The 22,173-nt window shown below is 33.4% G+C and overlaps 1 protein-coding gene across 1 annotated transcript in view; it reads left to right on the top strand.

Moving 5' to 3' along the window:
• The first annotated feature begins 2,539 nt into the window (after nucleotides 1-2,539).
• Nucleotides 2,540-22,173, top strand: part of LOC143193013 (uncharacterized) — a 313,088-nt gene continuing 293,454 nt past the window's right edge. Inside the window, exon 1 of the mRNA XM_076398939.1 lies at nucleotides 2,540-2,635. The gene's annotated coding sequence lies outside the window, so the exon portion shown is untranslated. The remainder of the gene's footprint in view (nucleotides 2,636-22,173) is intronic.

The following is a 22,173-nucleotide window of genomic DNA, read 5'->3' as shown; positions in this document are numbered from 1 at the left end:
AACCTGGTGAACTTTGTTTTATCTACATGTATCTTGCAATTTTTCTCCGACAATAAATAGCTACTGGTTGTGTAACCACCTGACGGCCAGCTGGTAAGCACATGGCATCACACTAAAAGCTTTTTCCAATTTTTTTTACCAAATCATTGTTCTAATGAAGAACCATTTATATTTTATAGACAATAGTTTACTTCGCAGTGTTCCAAGGCTTATCATTTTTAGCATTCCGGATTGTCTATAAAATAAAATTGTAATAATTGATGACCTGCATCTGATGGTGGTAACAGCGTTCCTAGTAAGTGATAAATTTGTCCTTTTATCTGTTCTGGTAGACTCAGCAGTCTCAAGAATCGAAACTGCAAGGTTTATTAGATGAAGACCCATCCTAAACTTAAAAACAATTAGTAGAAGCTTTATATATGGTTTATAAACGACTAGTGATCGATTAGGAGCTATGGGAAAAGTGATGGGATGGTATAGGCCACATTAATTGAATGACAGACAAATGAAAACTCAAAAAATCTTCTGTGAAATGCTGCTTCAAAGGTATGGTATCGAATAGCGACACGTGATGAATAGTGAATTTATTTTGAAAACCCTAAGCGCAAGGAATCATGGATACCACATGGCGAGGCCCGCCGAGCGTTAAGAGCACTTGGATGCGACATTTTATTACATCCGCCGTATTCTACAGACCTTGTTCCGCCCGAAAAATGATTCAATGAATGGTTTCTCTTAAAGATCAAACAATTTTTTTTCGGTACATCTGGTATAACACGATTTGAAATTTCGGTATATAGTTACATCATAATTGACATGTATATCACTATGTTGACTTCGTTTTTACATCATCGAATCGATGACCCTACCAAAAATACCTACATTCATATGACATATAAGTCGTTATAAAGCATTAAACTGTCAGTGCCGAGAAATGGTAGCCGAAAACAAAATGGTAGCCCATATTTATTTACTTTCCTCTGTTGTTGAAAATGACAGTGACAATGTGTAATCAAAATTGTTGTTTTGATTATTTTCCTAGCAATTATTCCATATTTTCTCACCATACAAACCTTCCCTGGATTTCCACAAATATTTAGCCAAATCTGTCCAGCAGTTCTCGAGTTTTATCGAACACGTAGCAATTAATTTTTATATGCATAGAAGATATGAAAAAAACCCGATATCAATTTATCCTCAAATTATTGTTAATATTTTATTGTGACTCTGTAAGTAACTATAGTCCATTCAAAGTAGCAGTGAACTTACGTCATCAAGATGTTTAACCTATTCACTAGTATAGTTTGTAAATTCCTTTTAATACCAGACGATAATTTGTTCCTCATTTTAGTCAAGTTAGAAAAAGATACAATGCTGTCCGATAAGTTCGAACACGTAACCGAATCAGCCTCCAAAAGTCCTTGGCTTCAAACATTAGAAAATAATATAGCCACAGAGTATAACGTCTTCCTCCTTATAAATGAATATTCAGTAAAATTGAATTAGTATGGGATGTGGAAAATAATTACTTAATAATTTATTAAAATATGTCCGGGCAAGAACTGTTCGGAATGTGGAAAACAATACACTCTATACAATAACAAACTTCGGTTTGAAACCAACAAATTGACAAATAGTGTTAGATTGGAAATTAAGAGATTAGTTATTGACTTCAATAGTGTCTCAGAATGCGACAGTGAGGGGATGAACATTTCAGGATGTGGGATTATGATTCAACGCTGACAATACAAAGACAGAGTGATAAGAGTGGGAACAACAAAAGACAAGAGGATCTGTTTTGCAGATATGGCAAATGCGTTAGAGTTAATGCAGTGATTCAATCTAATTTTATCAAGAAAAATAAACACAGGTTATAACAGAGGAGACTACGGAGAAATACAGTGATATCAGAATGATTTGACAAGTAAACACAGCACTGAAGGAAACAAGAACTAAACATAAAAGGTAAATATGTTCTACAATGAAAATAAAATACATTACTTGGATGTACAATTGTTAATCATGGGGATTGAGACTCTAGTGGATTCTGAAGGTGGTTTTGAAAATAAATATACTACAGACTATTGTGGCCGTTTAAGATATGTATTAGTTGTATTATAGTGTCAAAAAAGATTATATATTGAAATATTTTTTTCACTATTTTATTTATATTAGGATGTTGTTATATATCGAAGCTAAAATAAACTAAAATGCGTAAAATGTCAACTTTAAAAGCGCCAAGATTGATACGTTTTGTTACTTTGCTCACACTCTATGTGGATCACCTCAATGGTTAAAGCTTGCTTGGTGACTATAAACCATAAACAGATATTTATAACAATATATAAATGATAAAACACTGAAGAAAAACTATAACCAATGTCCGAGCGTATCGTAGTTGGCGATGCGCGCTGACGCCACACTGTCTCGAACCGCCGGCCTGTTCTCTCGAAACTGCAGTACGCCGCGACGCCTTGAGACGCTCGCACGGCCCGTCATTCCACCGATCGGTTCCCGCTCGCGACGCCCGTCGTTTTTCTTCGATGTTTTGCGCCTTCGGCCGCGTGTGCTAGTGATTGTCAGTGACTTTTCCTGTTGTTTTACCGACGACCGTCAGGGAAATTCGCTGATTCAGGTAGGAGCGGGTCGAAATACCTTTTTCTGCTTGGGTGAAAAGTGAGTTTTGACGGTCACCACTCGACACGCTCGCGGAGGGAAAAATCTATTATTTCTCCGCAGGTAGTTTCGATCGATTTCCAGCAGGATTACGAGTTGCTTCATTTAAATACACGTTGGCGTGCCGGGGTCTGCTGCTATAAGTTAGTGTCGGCGTGGCAATGACACTTTGACAGCTTGATAAGCTGCCGAAAACGTAGCAAACTCATTCCGAGAGGTCCCGGAATATATCGTGTCCATTACGAGGAGCCCTAATAGGGATTCTCCTAATTTCGGGACCCTTCCCAATATTGTCATCGGGTCTGGACAACGAAAAACAGAGATATTTGTTAAAATACTATATGATGTTTCATCATCAAACCTTGTTTATCATTTAAGTAATTTGGTGGTACCTTTTCTGTCAAAATTCTTTGAATTCTTCGAGTTTAATTATGTTTTCTAAATTCGAATTAAATAGAAATAAACTTTTCTCTAGAGTTATTGAAATAAATAATAAAATCTGTTGAGTGCGTCTCAAAAAATGTAATCATTGGTCATTTTTTGGTATCTGTCTATATAGTTTTGGCGATGACCCCATTGTAATATTGTATTTATTTGAGAGAAAATTAAAATATCTTTCTAAAAATATTACTTCTCTCTGTTTCATAGAAGAATAGAAAATAGTTTGGTAAGTCTGTTCTACCTGTTTATTAGATTCAATTAGATATTACAACTAATATCCTGGACGATCTAATAATTTATGTTTCCATATAGTTAATTCAATGAAGAACAGTGGTTCTGCTTTCTCAATTTCATTCATATTTTTTTAATAACATGTTATTGTAAAATATCCAAGGGCTTCATTTTCCTCAGTCTAAAAACGAAGTTTTGTATATCTAGTAGGTGAAGAGCCACTGTGTTGTCTTGCAGGTTTAATTAACCTTAATTCTTCTTCTTTCTTCTAACTTTATTCATATGATGTTTGATCATAAAACCTTTAATGTCTTTTAACTAATTTACAGATACCCTCTCTGTAGAAATTCTTTGATTTTCTTCCAGTTTAATGATGTTTTCTAAATTCCAGTTCAAAAGAAATTAACTTTTCTCCAGATTGATTGAAATAAATAATCATCTGTTGAGTGTGTCCTAAAACATGTAACATTGTTGTAATATTGTATTTATTTGACAGAAAATTAGAAGAACTTTTTAAGAATATTACCTGTTTCTGTTCTATAGAGATATTTGTAAGAAGGAAAAATAGTTTTCCAAGTGTTTTCTACATGTGTAATATATCCATTTTTTAACATTCAATTTTGTATTAAAATGATCTCTTAGACTATTCAATAATTTATTCCAGATTTCCATGTAGTTAATCCAACGAAAAATTATGGTAGATTTTTCAAAACTTGAATGTTTTAAATAAGAACTTTTTAGATTTATCTCACAAATGTGTGTTACATATTTTAATTTTAACACAGTGCATCGTTATTCAACACCCCTTAAATCTAGGAAAAATTTAAAGAATAAAATGTATAACAAGAATTAATAATTTATCCCTCGTTTACGATACTTTGTTTTATATTTTTGAACAATATTCGATATAATAGCTTCTCTCAACTTAACTTCATAAAGTTAATTAATAAAATTCCTGTGATCATATTCAGCGATATATTCCCGGACTTACGCCGTTTTATTTTATATATATTAAAGTAGTGGACCTGTAAACATATAAATAGCAATATTTTTATCGATTTTAATGTTGTTAAGTGTAAATTTATTATTTAATTGATTACGTATTAATTATATTTTGCAAATGGTGCTGTTAATGATTATATATATTTATAACAATATAATTAACTACATATTAATTACGGTATAGATATTACTACGTTTATGGAAAGGTAATTAACTTATTAATGTATGTAAATATAGATAGCCAAAGTTCATTTTTAATTACATATTCAGATATATTACTATAGCCGGAAAATAGTAACGTTTAATGGTGGTATCTTTTAATTCCGGGTAGTTCCTTTGTGTTTGTTTGATAAGATCTTAAGGCAGGAGATAAGGCTAATGCGCTTGGAGCGAAATTTTGAAAATTTGGAGAAAGTCCTTCAACGTCCTATCGACGGGAACCATTGCAAGCAATTCAAGCATTTAGTACCGAAAATGGTCCAGTGAACATTAGGGGCCTCGTTGGCCATTATCAACTTATAACTTAGGAAAATTAAATACATTTTAAAACATTATTTGTTTATTTACTTAGTATTTTAGAAGCCCATCAGCCTCTTGGGCTATTTACTGTCGAGTTTGAAGTCTTGAAGTGTATGTGGCACCAACGAAATCTCCCCATTTAGAACCATCCGTATAAATGGTGAAATGATTTGGGTAATTCTACTCAAGTGTGTCAAGTCAATTGTCTAGGTTATTAGAGAAGAAGTAGTTGAACTGACTCAGCTCTGGATGAAATCTGAGGGAGCTTGAATTTTAAAACGTTAAAACACAGCAAATTAAAATAATGTACTTGTATCGAAAAGGAAGAAAAATTATTATTCACCTGATCTAGTACCCTTTAATTTGTATCTGTTCGCCGAATTAGATCTACTGTGTTCTCAGAAACATTTTTCACGTCAAAAACATTTTGATTGATGTAATTTTTGGCCATGCAAATGAATCAAATCATCATCAAATCAAAAAGTCCCCTGCTTGACACATAGATGGCGCTACTAAAATTAAATCCATATGTTTTTTAGTTAGCTCTAACTCTCAAAAGATGCGTGTATAAATTTGGCAGCCGTCGGATTATTAGTTTGTGAATTATAGTATTTTGAGTGAAGCAACTTTGTTATTGTAAATAAATGGATAAAAAGGAATTGCGCGTGAAAAAATACAGTTGAAGTAAAAACTTGGCTTGATGCCGAGTTTCCGGATACTGCCCCAGAAAAATCAAGCATCAAGGATTGGTATGCTAACTTTAATCGTGGTTTAAGGAGCACCCAAGACGGTGAATGCAGTGGACGCCCAAAAGAAGTTGTTGCCGACGAAAACATTTTTAAAAATCCACAAAATGATTTTGAATGATCTTAAATTGAAATTTAATGAAATAACAGACACTCGGCGCATTGTTTGAAGATGATCAAACGTAATAAACTAGAGTTTTTGCATTGATATGTGACAATGGATGAAATATGGCTCCATCATTTTGCTCCGAAGTCTAATCGACATTCATCTGAGTAGGCTGTATACGATGAACGCGGTGCAAAGCGTGGGAAAACGCAACAGTCGGCTGGCCGGGTTATGGCGTCTGTATTTTGGGATGCGCATGGAATAATTTTTATTGACTACCTTTAAAAAGGAAGGACCATCTACAGCGGCTATTACATGGCGTTATTGGATGGTTTAGAAGACGAAATCACTGAAAAACTTTGAAGAAAAATAAAGTTTTGCTTGACCAAGACAATGCACCGTGTCAATGAAATCGATGGCAAAAATCCATGAATTGGGATTCGAATTGCTTCCTCATCTACCGTATTCTGCCGATCTGGCCCCCAGCGACTATTTCCTGCTTTGCCAAAGTTAAACTAATTTTTCCAAAGAAATTTGTTTTACTTTGGCAGGCCGCGGACTTTTCAATTGACTTGTTATCTGGCTAGTATGTAAATGAGATATGAGTTAATTAAAGCAGTATTAAAGAGATATCTACCTACTACTACTAAACTTGACTGAAAGCAACTATTTTACTAGCACCATTGGCAGAATAAGTGCTTTAATATACTCCGACATTCCAGACTATTCCCGTTTAATGTTCTGGATAATTTATACCATGCTTTACAATATTTTATTTTTATTTTTATAGAGCGGTTGGAATATTACTAATTTGGTATTCCTGTAAACCAATTCAATATTTTCCAGTATGCGTACTGACGTTATAAAAAAAATACGGGAAAAAATAAATAGTCGAGAACTGTTCTCCATGTAGAGCCGGTTAGGCCATATAGAGAGTTGATTTTTTATCAATTTTCATGTAAGGTGGTAAAGATATTTATTATTTATTGAGATATTTTCTCTTCATATATTTTACAGGATGTTATATTATTAATTATTGTTTCTTTACTTTCAGTGAAACGACATAGAAATGTGTTTGTTCTACTAATGTTAACATATATGGTAATATAGCAATACGATATCGATCTAAACAAGTTATAATCAGTTTGGGTAATATCTGCTGTATATGATGGACGGAGGAAAACTTTATATTTTCATTAGACAACATATGACAACATATCATTTTGTCGAGTATCATTAACAGTTTACAACCTTTTCTCATAGCTTTATTGAAATTATTACTTCTAAAACATCGATAGCAATAATCGTAGTGGGGTTAAATTAAAGTGGAATATTTCTCTCATGATCTACAGTTTACTACTCTTCAATAATTTCTAGATGTTGAGAGCTAACTGTTTGGAAAATACTGAAAGAAATCGTCAAATTGATAATGTTTTATGGAACAATCATATATATGTGGAGGTATAAGTGATATGTGGATTAGCCAATTATTATGTCAAGTTATATACTGTATATCTACAGAACTTACTGACAACATTCTATCTGCTTTTAAATAGGATAAAATAAGAAAGAAAGACCCGCTCTGAGAAATACTCTTTCTTCCAAGTAGGCTCTTAATGGAAAGTTTTGCTGTAACACATGGTCTATTTACATCTTTAGCGAAAGCTATCTAGTATGAGCTAATGTGAGAATTTTGTGAATATCTTAAAAAAAAGCAGCAAAGTGTTTTGTAGGTTTAATGCCACTGCCAATCCCCAATCAACATGATTCAACATGACTCTCCGCACATTGGGAAATTCCTCACAAGTAGGCAACACTGATTTCATATATATCATTATATTATTAGATATAGTATTCATAAAATCTATTTACTATATATAATGTTGTATCATATACAATATTCATAAGAACATTTTTTTATTTTGTTTATATTACTCTTTGCAGAACATCCCCATAATTGAACTCCGTATGTCCATATAGGTTTCAGTCTCTGATTATAAAAGCAAATATTGAAAAACAAAATAGCAATTTATTATGTACAGTTCCAGTCCTTTTCTTTTCTTCTTTATATGTTCCTTCCAGCGAAGTTTTGCATCAAGACTCATTCCGAGATATTTAGTTTGCACACATATTATGCACAGATTTACTTTCGTTAATTTTATATTGTCACTTGCCTGTTGTATATTCGTCTGGCTTCTGCATTATTTTCTCTGACAGCTATAATCGCAGTATCATCAGAAAATGTAGCCATCGTAATATCCTCCATTTGTGGTATATCACAGGTGTAGAGTGGATAAAATATTGGCCCTAGTACACTTCCTTGTGCTACACCTGCTATAGCTTCTTTTATTGTTGCAGTTTTGGATGAGATAAAACATAACTATTTCTGTATTAATTTAAATGGTGCAAATATACAACCCTAAACTTATACTTAATGCTTCTACTTCTATTTCTATTTCTTCTCCAACAACCCCCTAATCACTACATAGTATAAAACAAAGTCGCCTTTTCTGTCCCTATATCCCTATGTGCGCTTAAATCTTTAAAACTACGCAACGGATTTTGATGCGGTTTTTTTCAATAGATAGAGTGATTCAAGAGGAAGGTTTGTATGTATAATACATGTATAATATACTAAGGCAACATTGCTAATTTTAGAGGTTTCTAACGTGATGTCGTAAATTAACCTATTTTTTTAGGCTTATTTAGCAATTAGCAAAAACGCTGCCTAACCCTACGAGTTAGATCAAATTAATGTACTACAGTATTGTACACCATAAAAAGGTCTACAAAAAAGTCCGCGATGGTATATGTTTATCTTTTAGGGATAACCCACATTAACCATTTTTATTGTTTACTTTTTACGTGAGAAAATGGCTTATTTACGAAGCTATTTTAAGCAATACGGCATTAATCCTTATCGAATTAAGTACCTTAAATACAGTGTGCAATTAATATAGATCAATATGGTTCCTTACAGCATGTAAATTAAACAAATATTTTCGGAGATATTACAAATTTAAAATTTGCGCTTAAAAATGTGTAATGTAATAAAAATTGTATGAATTTAGATATTCCAAAGATAGCAGGAAATCTTCATAGTAAGTATAGGGGAAGAGGAATTGTTTTACTCCAAATTTAATGCGTGCAGGCCAAGGGCAGTAATGAATGAACCAAAAATACTGGATCGATTTTAATAATGTTTTCATTGAGTGACATAGGCATATATATTTTATGCCCGTGCAAAGTCGGAGCGGGCCGCTATGTTTTTATATAAAACGTTCATATTTTTTCTGTAGTGTATTTAATTTAGTATCAGCATTGCATCCGTGCGAAGCCGGGGCAGGTCGCTAGTGTTAATATACAACTAAAAATAATATTCACTGAATCAAATCAATTTCCATTACTACTCCCTAAGAGTCAAAGCTCAGACTTCAAACTATTGATATAATGTCCTAGTTTATAATTATCGTGACAAAAATTTCTTTCATGACCATATCCAATAATATGTTCGTTCATTAAATATGCTATTACGAAATTTCTCAGTATAAAAATATATCCTCCCACGAAAATATACAGACTTCAAATAGCTTATCTTGAAAATATATCCTATCTTCAATTACCAGACTACCATACCAGAAATATACCAGAAAGAAATAAAAGACTGAGGGCTTGATGGTTTCAAGGAACCTCTCTCTGGGACTACTCTCCCTTAGGGTGAGTGTCACCAAAAGACAGATGCTCAGGCCAGACTGAATTAATACTTCCCGAAGCAGCTTTAAGAATCTGATGGTTCGAATTTCGATAAGATTACTGATATTTTATAAATCTTGTTGAAAAACGATGCTGAACTATTTGTTATTGAAAATGTATGTTTATTTTCATATTATATTATTTTCTTGGGTCAGCGCTCGTCTCTCAAGGTCTCGAGGTTAACTTCGTACTAGCCAATTTACAGAAAACACGAACTGGTATCGAGTCAATAATTTTTTCCATTTTAATCGTTTCAGCAATAAACTTTCTTGGCCGTTTCGTGTAGGGTATCGGCTTGTTCCGTGAATGTCAGTGTGACAGGTCGATAACGTGCCGAAACCCCGGTCCCAGAACAAAAACCGGATCGAACCGAAACGAAGGAGGAGGAGGAGGTCCGAACCGTTTTTTCTCTCCACCCCGCCGCCCTCCTTCCCTTCGTCGATCTGCCCCCTTTCCAGACGGACCCGTCCCGAAGCATGAGGTCGAATAAAATCTCGCTAATTGGATGGGAATTCGGAATGGTCGTGCCATTACACCGGCGGGATTGTTATTTACACTGCGGCCGAGAGTCTCGGGATGATAAAAATGCAGGACACGTAGCGCGGACAGGAAATGCCGAACGCCCGGAACGCGATTTCTTTCATTCGAATATAATTATCTCCCGGTATAGGAACGAGTGGGTGGAGGGGAGTTGGGTTGGAGATGTTTTCCGATGGGAACGGGCCGGGATGCGGTCCCCGGGGGTGGTTTTTATGACGATGCTGACGACGACGACATTGTTTACGGGATACGTTCCCGCTTGATGAAGTAATTACGTTCCTGATTAATGAATATGGAAATTGGAAAGTTCGGAAAAGGTTCGAAAGGCGACACTCGCCAGATTTTAAGCGTTTCCTTATTATGCGTCGTTCGTCGATTTTTAACCGGAAACCTGGATCGATTTTCGGGCTCCGGCTTCGGTTTAATAGCGACGCTTTTCCCTGTTCAAGCCTTTTATCCTATTACCTTAAAGTATATGCATATGAGAATTTGGGTAGATATGTGGTATTTTCTAAAGAGTCTGACATTCATTTCGTTATTTTTCCTCATCAACATATTATAACTGATATCAAAACTTACTACTTTTACTCATATGGATTTGATGACTAGATGATATTTTATTAGTTACCCTTAGTGAAGTTTATAAAATATAGAGGCATAGCTTGTCAAAACCACCTGAGAGGGAATTTAAAAGATAGAATTTTATTTAAATACTAATCAGCATTTATATAAACCATTGTCTAATATGACAATTTAATGTTTGCGTTTTATATTGTTATACCCTTAAATAATAGGTCAATTGAAAAGTCCCCGGCGTGACACATAGATGGCGCTAATATAATTAAATCTGTGGCGACCGCCACGACCCTTTATGCCGCCACCAATTCATCAACAAGTGCAAAGGTTGGCAACGCCGGTGGATTGGTACCATGCAGTTCCAGGCTATAAAAGACCATCACGACGACGTCTCGCTCTCTTTTCTTTTCTCAGTCCCGTTGTAATGGCACCACTTCCACAGCGCTACCGTACTTCCTCTATCTAACCTAATATCCTGTTAATTCTCCCGTCGACCACATGTATAATTTAATATTAAAAATAAACAGAATTTCTTCAACCAGTGTTTTCAGTTCTCGTGCAAATTCCTTCCAAAAATAGTAGTGAGTGTTCTGACAAATAATCGCAGCGGCAGCTACACATTTCGACTGACTGACCGACCCGACGAACATTCCTACAATTGGTAACCCCGACGTGATCAAAGTGACCAACAGGTAAATCAACTCAACATAAGCCACTTGACAGGTGCTTGACACGTGCAGGGAAGGATAGCACGAGGAACGGAACCCATCAACATCACATGGTCGACGACATCCCACGAGACTAGCCTGATGGACGAAAACCACAGAAGCCCATCATGTATACCATCAACACATGAACACCCTCGCATCACGAAACGGGACACGTAACGCACTTATAGGTACCATAAAACAAAGCTAAACGCCCCAAGATGAACAACGTCCTGCTACAACTCCGATGGCAGCTGATCCCGTAAAACTCCTCGCACAGTTTGGGATCCCCATCTCATCAGCAGTCCCGGGGCGTTTGTTTGCGTGATTGCGGGTGTACTCTGGAACCTGCACCACACAGAGGTACGTTCCACGGCAGCTCCACTAGGAGGGGAGTTATGTGGAGACTGCCACGACCCTTTAGGCCGCCCCCAATTCAACAACATGTACAAAGGTTGGCAACGCCGGTGGATTGGTACAGTATTTAATTTAAATAGTATTTCTTCAACCAGTGTTTTCAGTTCTCGTGCAAATTCCTTCCAAAAATAGTAGTGAGTGTTCTGACAAATAACCGCAGCGGCAGCCATACATTTCGACTGACTGACCGACCCGACGAACATTCCTACAAATCCATATGTTTTTTAGTGAGCCTCAACACTCAAAAGATGCGTGTATAGGTTTGACAGCTATCCGATCATTAGTTTGTGAATTATAACATTTTGAGTGAATTAAATGAAAGTGACAAGCGGAAGCCGAGCTACCACCCCATTGAGAACGATGAATAAAAAGGAATTTCGGGTGTTGATAAAATATTGTATTTTGAAGGAAAAATGTAGTTGATGCAAAACTTGATGAACGATTGGTATGGTATGCTAAATTTAGACATGGTGAAATGAGCACCGAAAACGGTGAACGCAGTGGACGCCCAAAAGAGGTTGTTACCCTCGAAGGGAATTATGTTGAATAAAAAAAAATTGCCAAAAAATGTGTTTTACTATGGTAAGCCGAGGACTTTTTTATTTAAAAGGTTTGAATATTTTATTTCTAAATCTTCTTTTTATTTTTATATAATTATTAAATGTAGATAATTGGAAACTATTCATATTATATGCAGCCATGTAAAATGTCTAATTTTATATATATATATATATATATATATATATATATATATATCTTACCCAGTCTGGCTACTGGCGTGATTGGGATCATTTTCCTTGTCGGATGTTGCTCTCTTACCTAAGGATAAACACAAATGTTAAACAATCACAAACATGACTTTACAACCATGTCTCAGCAGGATTCGAACCCGCGACTACAGCAACAGCAAGGGGATCGTCCTGTCGCCTTTACGACTGTGCCAAGAAAGCCGTTTGTTTCATGTTTGTCCCTATCACCTAATAACTGATTATTATTTATCTATATCTTTATATTTCGTACATATATTCGTGGTACAATATTAATTATAAATTAATATTACTATTTTTTTTCAATCAATTTTCAAGTTAATTTCAATGTTACGATTTACTGTTCGTTGTCCAGTAATAGCAACTTAAAAAATTAGACATTACTGTCTACTCGCCTGCCATTTTAAATTTTATGCATGTAGTATATTTATTGTTACATAAAGAATACCTTTGTTTTACTTAAACGGGTTCAAAAAGTTACTTGATAGTATAGTCAGTATAATAGATGCTTCAGAAAAAAAACGACTATTGTAATACAACTGATAATAGAGTTTTCTTATATTTTAATATTTCAGCATCTTCCGAGTTTTAAAAATATTTATTTCTTAGTTTGGCCTAGCCTATTATTCCAGGTTACGTAAAATATTAAACAATATTTCTCTTGTATTTTATAGAGAACGAAAAAGTAAACTAATAAAATGATTTAGCCGATTACGAGTATTAAATTTCATAAATATCAAATTTATGTTGAATTTTACATAAAAATGTAAGTCTTAGTCTTTAAAGCTATTACGAGGGTAAATTGACAAGTTTTTGAACAGACAATGAAATACTCAAGTTACTCGGTTAAATAATGATTTTATTTATAATGATGTAATCTGCCTTAGTTTCAACACATTTAGTTCACTATTTATCTAGGAGAATGGCTGAAAAAATATTAATCGACGACTCTCAACTTCTTCGTCGTGAAGCAATTCTCAGGGTGCCAAATCAGTAGAATAGAAGAGGACAGTCATTTGAAGTTTATTTGAATAAATTTGCTTTGGAAAAACAAAAAAACATCCTAATACCCATTATCCTTGGATTTATAACGAAATATTATTTGAAGCCCTATATTAACAGGCATGATGAAATTTTATTTATAAGACAAAAATGGATTTTAAAGAAATATTGACGCTTGAAATAAAACAATTTTAAATGTGCTCTAAAATACTCCTAATCTATATTTGGTGGTGGTTTGAACTGCTTTATACATTATTTTAATAACCTTGTGTTAGACATTTTAATGTGTATTAATGGCATGAGGTTATACATTGATAACAACTCCAAAAAAGTTGTCAATTTTTGTTTGAAAGAAGAAATAGATGAGAAAAATATGGTTATGTCTTCTAAGGCGAAAACCAGTACAATATAGCTTCCATATCCATAATTTATTTCTGTGGAGAAGAGTGCATGAAGTGCCAACTAGCCAAAACGCTAACCTTTCTAACGCTACCGAAAGGCATATATTCTGAAAAAAAAAACAAATAGAAATATTAATCTAATACAAGCCTTCAGAAAATGTCGATCAAGTTCCATCATGGTTATGTTACTAGGAATTAAGTTATAAAGCTAATATTATCAAATATCTATTTGTTTTTCAAAGTTAGTACGTATTCTTCAACAAGTTTGGGGTAACCGATACATATTTGGCTGAACAATATGATTTTATAAAGTTTATGAAATAGACGTTTTAACATTTCGAACTGCACTTACTTGTAAATGTCATTGAAGCCAAGTAAATGAAATTCACTAAAGATTTGGTTTGATAATTGTTGAGAATAAAATAATAAAAGTCACAATTGTTATTTTAAAATAAAGGCTTATTTAAAATATATTTATTCGATATTATTACAGTTAACTAATACTTTACTAGTTCTTTACAAATATAATATATATAACAGTTAATTAACTTTCAACAAACAAAAAATTAACGCTGATTGCCGTTATATCTTTCTGCATCCTTGTTTCGTCGTAGATATGTGTGCCGAAACCCTCAAATCGATCCCGGTTAATTGGGATTTGTTGGCAAGGGTTACCCCACCCACCCCGTCGCCATGTTCGTTAATTTCGACGAACAAAAACCGCTCAAGACGCCACGACGTCCGAGGACGAACCATCGGGGAGTTATCTCTGACTGATGGTATCATTAGGCCGACTCGGACTACGAGATTGCCTACCAGAGGAAAAACCTCCCTATTCTATTATCTTTCCCTCTTATTCCACCCCGACATCAGAACGGAAAATAAACACCAACCTGTTTTTTCCCCTCTTTTATTTTCTGTTTTCGCGTGCCCGAATCCGTCACCCTTTCCCTCCCCCTCGCACCGCCGTCGCACCCTGACCATGTGGAAGTGTTTTTCTTCGAGACAAGCAATGCTCGAAGCGATTTCTTTAAGAGGCCAACCGTTTATCTCCAGGTGGAGGTGGTCTCCTGGCTGCAACTGCGGTAGTCGATTGGGGAAAGGGGTTCCGCCCGGGTGATTTATCGTTCTCGATGGGGCGGTAGCTCGCCTTCCGCTTGTTGCTTTTTAGCGTTGCAAGAGCGAGGGGTGGTTTTGTTGTTGGTTGGGCCGGGGCAATCTCGTTGCAATTACAGTATTTTTCGAGGTATTGTAAAGGGGATGCCGAGTGGAGCGTATTGACCATCGCACGGACATTGTTAATCTTTCTTTCTCTCTTAGAGTAATTGTTTTTCTTCGTCTTGTTGATTAAAGATGACTGACTTTATGGGGGCAATAATCATCAGGGGCATCTGTTGTAAACATCGAAACTACTGCTATATATATTAAGATGGACTTAATGAAAGCTCTTCAAAAAATTTGTTTAAAGATGGTCTTTCTTTTAAAATTTGTATCATGTTGTTCCCTTCATGGAAAATAACAAAATGAGAGTCTGTTTAAAAAAACAGTGAACTTACGCCATCTAAATTGATAATGTCACAATGTAGCCCCATTAACTTTGAGTTTTAGCTCATTTTGGCGCAGACATAACAAACTTCTATTCTAAATAAAATAATGAAAGAAAAATGTTATCAAATATAATTTATTTTAACATTATTGTATATTTAATGCATATTTTATTGAAGGACCTAAGATACAATTAATTATACAGCCTTAATAGTTTGTAGCTTAGAATTGTATGTTATTTAAATTGAACTAATTTCCACTACACCTTTGAGGTAGACTTCTAGTGGTGTCCCTCTTCTTGGTAATCCACCTAATTAGCAATTGTGTATCCAAATACTGTATTTTATTTTCATTAGGGAGCACATTTACCTTTAACAGTTAGTTATTCTTTGTTTCGGTGGAGTGTTTCCTTCTAAGGTCATTTTAATATGACTGTATTTCTCCCTAGTTTAATCTGTTACTACTGTACAAATCTTTCTTAATTAAACTGAATTTAATCACTGCATTCTCCTTAATTCATTTGATTTTTCTACAGGACAGTTAATATTCATTCTCGCATCAACAATTTTAACGAAATGCTCATGAATTTTCACTCTACAATTAGATTTTCTTCAGTTATTACTTTTCACGACTTCATCATTTGTCAGTTTCTTCTTCAATGTGTCAACAATTCTTGCTTGTAAGTCCGATCGCCCTGAATATCTATCGTGTGTCTAATACTCCGTGGCCATATTATTCTAAAAAAGTATTAAGTATTAATAATAAAGTAAATTACATAAAACGCAACTAAATATTTCGTTTATATTTACCGCATAACAATTGGAAATAGTTGACTCTGTAGCATGATTTATTTAAAACTTATTTTATGTTTTTCAAGCCATTCGTTAACAACAGCCTTTATCGGTGCTGGTATAACGCTCGATCCATAACAATCACCGATAGTTCTTTAAGAGCTGATTTTCAAACCATAACCAAAACATGTTATCATTCATTTTTCCTTTCTAGTCACTCTTGGACGTAACTTCTTGGATTCTCTTGGACACTAACTTTGTACCAGGAATAAAGTTATTCCTGTATCCAGCATGAAGAACAATACATCTGCAATGAACTATTCATAATGTTAGTAAAGTTACCTATGAAATAATTATATTAAATTACGTTTATATTGAGAAAACTATTCACTGTTTTTATACATTCCTTATATTTGATCTCTAATAGAGCCAACATCAAGCTGATCTTGATTTCTCGCCCGCTTCTTATAAAAAAGGCTTTTTTGTCGGTGAATCCAAGATTATGTTGTTTTTCAATCTTTTATAAATTTTCTGTTCTGTCTGGCATTTTTCTGCATTTTCACTCAGAGTAATAATAAGCAGGTATACGAAATTTAACAAAACAAGCAAAACAACGTCTCTAAGGATGGTTGAGTTTATTTATGGAAAACCCCAAAAGAAACATAGGATTCGGACTGCTGGCTTCCTACAGTCAAGTATAGTGGAGGTTCTATTATGATTTTGGCGTCAATTTCGTGGTATTCAGCTGATCCTCTTATTCACATCATTTGTTAGATTCCTGCCAATAATAGGAATAACCGATAAAATGACATCCCCCCTCATGAAGTTCTTACTCTGACTAGCATATTGCCATATTATAAGAGGATAATCGGTTAATATACACAGCTTAAAAGTATCAGTCTTAGTTTCAGTAGCATCAAGACATCATCAAACGTATTTTGTTATCAGCACAATTGCTAGACCTCAAGCTAATTGAACCATTAAGGGAAGTTTTAGAGCAGAAAGTGACAAGTAGATTTCCATTTCCTACATCACTGAAAGAGAGAATGGGATAATATTCCGTTGCAAACTATTTAGAAACTATTTCACGAAGAATTGGTACTGTTTTAAAATAAAAGTGAGGCTCATCACCTTATATATACTTAATATATAATGTGTATATATCAATTGTTCATATTATTTTACTCAAAGTCTGTATAATGGTGGATAGTAGATATAAGACTACTTGTAAAACTACAGGTTAACCATTTGTTTAATTAAAAATACCCCACACCACTATCTATCCAACTAAACGAATTTATAACAATAACAACTTTTATCGTTTTTATTTATCATCCAATTTTTCGTAGATGTTGATATTCTCAAGAGTATATTTTTATTTAAATCAGACTTACGAAGAAAAGTCTGAATCTGGTAAAAAATGGCACTTTTTTCCCGCGAATATACATGGAAAACATGCAAAAAATTGAATCCCGAAATAAATTGCTATTATATCCTATCGCTTTTTAAATTAAAGCAATTGTTTTTTCAGATATCCGTAAAAAGTTTAATTCAATTTTTTCAATAAAAAACGTTTAATATCATTATCTTTTAAGCTATTTTAAGTTTCTAGGAAAATAACGTAACTAGTTATGATATACCTTCAGTGTCTCCAAGAATATACAAGGGATGGTATTTGTTGAAAGAAATCAAGAAAATACATCCATTCATTATTATGTTCGTTGGATTTATTTGCAAGTGGATTTTTCTCATTTTCTTACTTACAAAAATGTTCAGTGGATGATAAATTACGACAAATTACAGTTCATATTTTCAAAGTCTAATTCTTCAAGAATATGCACTTAAGAAGAATTTTTAACATTTACATTATTTTCGGAGTTTTTATTTATTATTATTTTAGAGGCACGGCATCTGTAAATGAAACTTCAAATGTTTTTTTCTCGAAATAATATTATGTTGACATAATATTATAATAACATAATAAGTTCTACCGAAGTAGTTTATTGCAAAGTTATTGTAAGGCTTCTCTATACATGTTTCTATAGTATCAATGTAGAAAGAAACCACCAATTTACAAAAACAAAAACGAGAAATATGCTTTTTTACCTTTAGAAATTACCTTTTTTCAAATTTCTTTCAAATAATGAATATCGAAATTTTGTTATAACAGAAGGGGCAAAAGTCCCACTACCATTCTGAAGGCACGCCATCTTGGTTATGTAACGTTCAGATCAGTTTCGCTTTAACCATTGTGTTTTGTAGATGTATGAATTAAATATATGTATGAATTATTATGAATAAATATACGCTACAGGAAGGAGTAGAAATAGTAGCACTTGTGACAATTGGAAAAAGTGGAAATTGCGTCAAAAATATCCTAATCGTCCAGTGACTCACAAAACCACAATTCATCGTTTATATCCGAATTTTCGACAGTACGGTACGACATCAGGCCTCGTTCTGGAAGACAACGGATTTATCTTAACACTATAGTGTTGCAGAATCTCCAGAAACACCAATTCAGAGACGTGGTTCCTAGTTATACATTTCTGCACGCAGTTTAAGGCGAGTTTTAAAAACTGATTTGAAAATGTTCCTGTACAAAATTCAATTAGTCCAAAAATTGCTACCGAGAAGTCCAAATCAACGAGTTGGGTACACTAATGCAATCCTAAGGCTGTCTGGTGAAATTGAAGATTTTTTGAGCAAATTAATAATAAGCGATGAAGCCTATTTTCTTTCCAGTGGCCAAGTCAAAAAACAGAAGAGTAGGTTTTGAGGAACACAGAATCATAAATTAATTCATCAAACATCATTGCATCCACTAAAAACAACTCTATGGTGTAGTATTCATAGTGGAAACATCATTGGTCACTATATTTTTGAAAATTACCAAGGTGTTGCAGTTACTGTTACTGCTGAACGGTACCAAGACATGAAGAGCAAGGACTAGTGGGCATGTGGTTTTAGCAAGATGGGGCAACAGTACACACAGATCGTTCAACGATTCAATTATTGAATGACGTTTTTCCAGGAAAACTAATTTCGCATAGTGGCGATTTATGTGGCATGGCCAGCGATGTCTCCGGATTTAACAGCATCAGCTTTTTTCTTATGGGGTTTTTTAAAATCAAATGTTTATATGAATAAGCTCCAAACGATTCTACATCTTAAAAACAATAATCGTCATGAAATTGAAGTAATTCAGCCTCGGATGTTGCAGGATGTCATGAAAAATACCTTAAAAGAGCCGAAAGTTCAATAATTTTTCAATCATAACAAGAAAAAGGAATGTAAAAACCGCATAAACCTTTTTTGAAAACCAAACTTAATTATCTTTTCTTTGAGCAAAGTTAGAGGCAACATTGAATTCTGAAATATTAATGAAATATTCTTAATGGTAATTAGTTTTATTTTATTCTTACGTATCGTTGTCAATTTGTGTTTATTATATATTAAAACTTGTATAGTTCATCGATGTTCATAATGTATGCACTAGGTAATGGTAAATATAGTTTAAATATTTAATATGTCATTGTACAAATTTGTGTGTCGATGTTCAATTTTAATGAATCTGCCATAGAAACGAGACGTGTATATAAAAACGTATTGCTGTTTTATGTTATAATATTTTTACGTTACATAAATTTAATATTTAATGCACTCTATTCCAGCATTTAAATCATTTAAATCATCATTTATTATTTAAAACGATTTATTCTGTTGCCTATTTACATATTATAATTAAGGAATTTGTTGTATTTTAATTACCATATTAAATACGTAATATATAATTTATTGTATCATTATGTCGTATTATTAAAACAACCAATTTTCATTTATTTATTTATATTTATTTTTCACTGTTGAAGTAGGCATACGATGATGATGTACTTAACGATGTACTACGATATACTTAAAAATAAAGGTTTTCAAATGAAATAATGAAATCCACATAGAGTTATATTGGAAGTTACTTTGGATTTTGAAAATTATGATGTCCCGCTAAAAATTATTAAACTTCTTCAGATGATGGTGTCATTAGTTGCTATGTGGAGCCGGTGTTCGCCAACGAGATGTCTGTCTACTGTTTGCAATAATAGCAATTAATTCAATTATGCGAGAACTATATTCTATAGTCTATTAAATTTTTTTAGTAATGCGTCGAAACATTGCAATGTTGCCGCATCAAAATTCAACAAAATTCTAATCTAAATAAAATAATTGAACAAAAATGTTCTAAAATATTATTTATTTTAACATTATAGCATATCTAAGAACTACAGTTAATTGTACAGCCACAATAATTAATAGGTAAGAGTTAAAATCTCTTATCAACATTGCTTACAAGAATTTCGCATACGTCTGACAACTGGTCGCCGTCCGGTTGTCAAATGTACGCTAAATTATTCAAAATATTAGTTATAATTACTACAGGTTATAAACCCGCAAACATTATTTTAGCCCTTTATTTTGATAAATTTTAAGTCGCTCCCTAATATATATTACTTTGCTTGAAAATGCCGAAAACAATAGATATTCAGGGTCACAAATTGATTGCGGCTTTAATTAAGGTTATTTAGAAAAGGATCGAGATAATTGGGGCCTCCTTTTGCCGGTAAATTCCTACAAGTCCCTACAATTTTATTGAAAATGTTTTCAGTGGGTTGCTGTCGCGCTAAATATTAGTGTGGGTACTGTGAATACGATCGCTTACAAAATGAAGAATAATACGGTAGATTCAGCCAAGAAAACCCGTCTAGATGCAAAGTGGGTGACGAAGCTTGACCATCTTGATATTGGTTCTATTCGAGACCAAATATACGAAATTTATAAGGACAGTAAGTACACAAACAATTTTATCGATATAAACATAATTTAATAAAATTATTTTAGAGAAAATTGTCTGCCTGGAAAGTATACATAAAAGAATTAGGGACTAGTAGCTTTTTAAGATATGTAAGACATCTTTTCATACACTCTTATAGGGCATAGGGTTTAAATGGTGTAAAGATAACCCTCGGATATGTTTAATGGAACTTCCAGGCATTGCTTTAAAAATAATTAAATTTTAGAGGCATAAAATAAAAACAAGGAAGATAAACCATTTGAATTTGTATATCCATGACGCATTACTAAAAAAACTTTGAATAGATAATCTGGAACGAAATAACATTATTTACATTAATTTCCCTAGGGCTTAGGATTTTATTTTTAGAGGTAATAAATTGTTAATCGCACTAATAGTTCATAATCATTTTCAAAAACCTTAAGCCTCTTTCACACATAATATATCTAAGAAACTATAATGTTGTACAGTACTTTTATAGAGCATATAGTACTGTTTGTTGTATGTTCTTATTTATTGAATATTAGTCATTTACACTATTTAACACAATTTACACAAATATATAACATATGTTTACCTATAAAAACTAGCAACGTGGCTGTACCTCTTTAAAATGATTGAGAGAATATTTTCTGAACTTTTCAGATAATTTTTTTACTCAAAATAGTTTTTGAATATCATTATGGAATAGTTTATGGATTATTTAAGCTAATAAAACACAACGAAAGAATCTAACGTAGCTTTAACTTAAACTTAACTCCTTAACCAATGAATCAACCGATTCGTGAGGGTTGCCTTTCTAAGATATTTGACTAATTTTAAATGGCATTTTAAATGTAAATAGCAGATAAAGAGGATTAATAAATAAGCGGGGCTTATATCTTTCTGTAGGCTCCAAGACTTGTTTAAATATTAAAACCTTCAAATAAGTAATACAAATAATGTTTGACAATCGCAATGCTAATTTAATACAGATATTAAGTAATTTTAAAATTCTTTTGTATGAATGTGTAGTGGTTGTACCCTAGTTGCCAATAAAACACGTAACAAATATCATGAAGAATTATATTTAGTATAATATAAATGAGTTCGATTTAATAACTT

Source organism: Rhynchophorus ferrugineus, unplaced genomic scaffold (assembly GCF_030347505.1).
Source record: "Rhynchophorus ferrugineus isolate W39M unplaced genomic scaffold, kcgeb_rfMv2 rfM1, whole genome shotgun sequence".
Lineage (NCBI taxonomy): Eukaryota > Metazoa > Arthropoda > Insecta > Coleoptera > Curculionidae > Rhynchophorus > Rhynchophorus ferrugineus.
This window is presented reverse-complemented; position numbering and strand designations above follow the sequence as displayed.